Genomic DNA, 5,179 nt, shown 5'->3' on the forward strand with positions numbered 1-5,179 from the left:
ATCTTTTTTTTTGCTAATGTGGGAAAAAAAAAAGATAAATGAGGTGAAAAACAAAAAGAAATGAGGTTAGTATTATTTATAGTTATTCCGTACGTTTAATCTCTAATAAGTTTGCCTATGTAACTCGATTTTGGATCAATGGACCATAGTTTGATAGAGTTGTTAGTATTTTTCTTAAGTGCATTTTGGATTGACTAAATGAATCAATATATGGTTAATTTTATCTTTGACATTGGTAGGGACTAAGGGTAATGGAACTATAACACAATGTCTAATGTCAAGGGAGGAATGTTGAATGTGTACAAATATATTTGTTGATTTCATTGTTAATATTGATTGAAAATCCATGTTCTATATTATATATATATATGTAAAAAAATCAATAGTTTACTTATAAATCAGTTTACAAGATGCTTAATTAATTACTAGTTTGTTGGTAAATTAATTTTTTATTAAAATATTATAATTATTAATTTATTCCGTGAGATGAGATATCTAATTCTACCAATTTTAAATGTTTTAATTATTTTACAAATGATTAAGTTTGTAAAATGAATTTGATGTTCAAAAAGAATTTTGGTTGGATGATGAAATGTTTCTAGAAAATAGTTTAATTTCCAATAAAATAATTTTATATATGATGCATGATTAAAAGTAATTATGAGTATAGAAAGTTGTCACGGCTGGGCGGATGTCAAGGAGGCAATCTGGATCTTCTACTCCCGATTTCAGTGTTCCTCTGTTACGACCAATGAAATTGCAGGAGTATTATTTTAATAATAAATCAAAGCTGAGTTGAAGGGAGGGAGGGAGTATTCAGAATGCGGATTTTTATCCGGGTTTACCCCAAACGTCGTTAACGGAAATCTTGTTAACGTATGGTGTGAAGCTCCCTTTCCCCAGGTTCCATTTCAAAAGGAATGCAGGTTTAAGTTTAGAGCGAAACTCATTTCTCCATGTAATCACATTATATATATGTGAGATACGGAGAAGTATACTTCGTGTAGAAACGATGTAAGGTTGAATGAAGAGATCCGCTTACTATATCCGGAGAGAAATATACTTCGCGCAGGAGCGATGTAAGGCGGAATGAAGCGGGAGAACCACACTTTGCCTTAGTATTTTCTTCCCCTCAAGCTGATGGAAAAACCCCCAACACAGCCATGAAAAGACAGTTTACCTTTCATGTAAAAACAGTTACTCATGCATGTAAATATAAAAGTTCACCTAAATTATTTATTTATTAATTAGAAAAAAAATAAAAAAAAATAAAATGAGCAAATGATGGGATCGAAGCATACTTCGCTTCAATTACTTTATTTTCTTATAGAATCGGGCGAGAGTTCCTTCGCTCAGAAAACATTTAAAACGGAACGAAGAGATCCGCCTATCCAGGCGAACCACACTTTACCTAAGTATTTTCTTCCCCTCAAGCTGATGGCAAACCCCCAACACAGCCATAAAAAGACAGTTTACCTTTCATGTAAAAACAATTACTCATAAATGTAAATACATATATTCTTAACAAAATAATTTATTTTTAAATTAGAAAAAAACATTAAATCATTCATTTATGTTATAATAAAAGAAGTAAAATATAATAAATAAATTTAAAAACATAATTTGTGAAGCCTGCATCGTTTATTTTTTTAAAAGCTCATCCGTGCGATGTGAGCATCGTTTATTTTTTAAAAGCTCATCCATGCAAAGCCAGCATGGTTTATTTTTCTAAATGCTCAACCGTGCATCGTTTTTTTTTTAAAGATCCAACTGTGCGAAACTAGCTTCGTTTAAGAAATTATAAAATCAACATTGCGAAGCTAACTTCATTAAATTTTTAATTTCTGTGAAGTTGAAATCGCTTCATTTCTATGAAGGATTGTTTATATTTTTCCCGATATAAATCCCACTCTTAAATTTTTCATGAGAAAATGTTCACCTTCTCTCTCTCTTTCTCCCAGTGATCATCTTCGTGTGAACTCAGAAACCCTAAAGTTTTCTTCCATTCCTCAATCATTTTTTGTGAAAATGTCACAAAACGAAGCCAACAACATGCAAGTGGTTACTTCCAATTCTCGAGAGATCGTCATGGCTGTTTGTGATAGCATAAACGAAACCACCCCCAATCATGTATTCAACGACAATCCCGACAATAAACTAGAGAGGTAGGTTAATCATATTGTGTTTATATATTTTAGATTAATATTACACCCGATAAACATATCTTTTTTAAAATGCTGATTTTTGTTATCTAACTGAAAATAATCCGTTGGAGGCTTCACTTGAATACATATGAAAGGAAGAGGAAAAGAAATACGAAGACAAAGACGAAGTCATCGACTGATGAATCAGTTTCTACTGTTGTTGTGGAAGCTACTGATATTGCTATAACTACACCAGTCGATGAAGATTCACCACCTCCCCAAAAAACCATAAAAAAAAGTAGCATTTCTAACAAGATCATCCTCTCATGGCCTTTTTCACATGATTCCTAAATTGAGCGTAGAACAGAGGGAAACTGTGAAGGAAATCGGGTTTGGTTCTCTTCTTACATTGGGTGTCTCTAATTTCCCTGGTCAGTTTTCGAAATACATAGTCAGATGTTTCGACCTCAAGAAGACCTCTCTCGTATTGGCCAACGGTGATGATATCCTTATCAATAAAGACCTTGTCCAATCTGTGCTGAACCTCTCGAGAGGGCCAAAGAATATAGTTGAGGCTGCTGGGGCGGACAAGAATAATGACCTTGAGTATTTTAGTTTCATGAGGGACTAGAAGGTTAGATGGACCGAGGAAGAATCAACTACATCTCCTGAAACACTTTCTATGATACCCAAAATATTAATTAACACAATTGCAGACAACAATTTCAAAATCGACTTTGTAGTCTTTGTTGTGTCGAGTTTTTTATGTCCAGTTCAAAATTCACGACCAGGGTAATCATTTTTTCATATCTATTATATATCTATTCTTATTTGTGAATACTTACCCATGTATTATATTAAATAAGGTGAAAAATTCTCAAATCCTTAATGGATGTTGATAACATAAAAAATCTGAAATGGTGCTCATTCACACTACAAATATTGGTTGAAAGTGTGGCAAGTTGGCAAAAATAAAATAAACAAGACAAAATACCATATTTTGATGGACATCTAACCTTATTATTGGTAAATAATTTATTTCTTGTATATGATTTATAGATATTTAATATTCACTTAAATGTTTCCCATTCCTTTGTTTCAGATTTGCTACCTAGACGGTGTTTTTGTCGATAGTGTACGTCATCCTTATGAATGGTTTGTACCAATTATCTCTTGCTGGGATGACACCACATTGTTAGAGATTACCACGTTAGAAGGTCGCGCAGGTGGTTTTGGGCTGGACAGGGCAAGGGCACGCCTAACAGTTAAGAACCTGATATTCTAGTTCATTTATTGAAATTACCTGAAGATGATGATCAGGTATGTTGAAAGAATAAATTGACTCACATTTGTCTATACTTTCTTGTTTTTGAGACTAATAATGTATGTTTTTAATAATCTACAGATGTTAACATCCAAAATCTTGCAAACCTTTAAAGATACAACACAACAGCTGAATTACCTATTAGGGAGTTGGAGAAACGCAACATCGATCCAAAGACTTTTTTTGAGGTTATTTTCCTGAACCTAAGAGAGTCTGAAGGTTCATGAAACACTTAATAATGCTGAGGTTTTTGTAAGTAGGGAAGATCCTACTGATCCAAAGGACGTACTTGGGGACACTTTATAGAGTGTCGCGTTGAAAGTGAATAGTTCTCCCATGATGATGCAACAGATGATCACAATGAAGATCCTCCTGATCCAGAGGATTGAGTTGGGAACACTTTAGAGAATGTGGGGTTGAAAACGAATAGTCCCCCCCTTGATGATGCAGTAGGTGATCACAATGAAGATCCTCCTGATCCAAATGAGGGACTTGGGGACCCTTTAGAGAGTGTTGGGTTGAAAACGAATATTCCCCCCATGAGGATGCAGTAGAAGAGCACAATGAAGATCCTGAACCAAAGGAGGGACATGGGGACACTTTAGAGAGTGTGGAGTTGATAATGAATAGTCCCCCCTGAGGATGCAGCAAAAGAGAACAACGAAGATCCTCCTGATCCAAGGGAGGTAGTTGGGGACACTTTAGAGAGTGGCGGGTAGAAAATGAATAGTCCACCCCGTGAGGAAAATGAGCACAATGAAAAATCTCCTGATCCTCCCGTTGTTCAATGGAAAAATGAGGGTGAGGTAACTAAAGCTTTCGAAGCTGCTGATGAATCTTCTGAAGATGAAGATCAAGGAGGACGCGTCAACATTAGAGACCATCCGAAGAGGAAGATCTCAAAAATTCCGGTGTACCTTCAATCCCCTACATGCAAGTCGTTGCACAGAAGTTGAATAAAATAACGAACAAGGAACAGAGATTGGCCGATTATGTGTTTTGTGAAGACCTTGATGAAGCGTAAGTCAACCATGCTTTTTTAAATTTTAAATACTAAAGTATTTATGTTCTAAATGAATATTTTTTTGCAGGGAGGTATTGTACATAGTTTTTCCAGGTAATATAACCCGTGCACAATTGAGAACAATGAAAGATGGAGCAGAACTTACGAGCGAATTGGTGGACGCTTAGGCCATTCTTATGCAGTTCAAGTTTAATAGGTTTGCCAGGCATCAAAAACGAATAATTTGTTTTTCCAAAATATCATATGTAAGTTCTCTTCACTTGGTTTTGTGCTATGTATTACTTCAATTTTCATGAGTTTGATACTTTAAAGTTAATTTCCAGGTTAGTATGCAATTTGATTATGAAGCGTTTGCCTATTGCCTCAAAGAAGACATGAATAACTTCAAAATAACACATATCAAACGCTGACCTGGTATGTTATGAACCATTCAAATTAACGAATTCCATTTATTCTTATATATATGCAATGATATCAAATAATTCATGTTTGTATTCTTTTTACAGATATTCCTACCGGTCCTCCATGAAAAGCATTACTTCCTTGTATGTGTCAATATGCCTATTTCAAAAATCCAATTATTAGACAACGCCGGAATTCCTAAGAGTGTTAAACTTTTGGACAAGTATACCAATTTGGGTCAGCACCTTATGAATTTTGGGGCTTTCTTGGTAAGTATAGGCCTAT

This window comes from Impatiens glandulifera, chromosome 8 (genome assembly GCF_907164915.1).
Source record: "Impatiens glandulifera chromosome 8, dImpGla2.1, whole genome shotgun sequence".
Taxonomy (NCBI): Eukaryota; Viridiplantae; Streptophyta; class Magnoliopsida; order Ericales; family Balsaminaceae; genus Impatiens; species Impatiens glandulifera.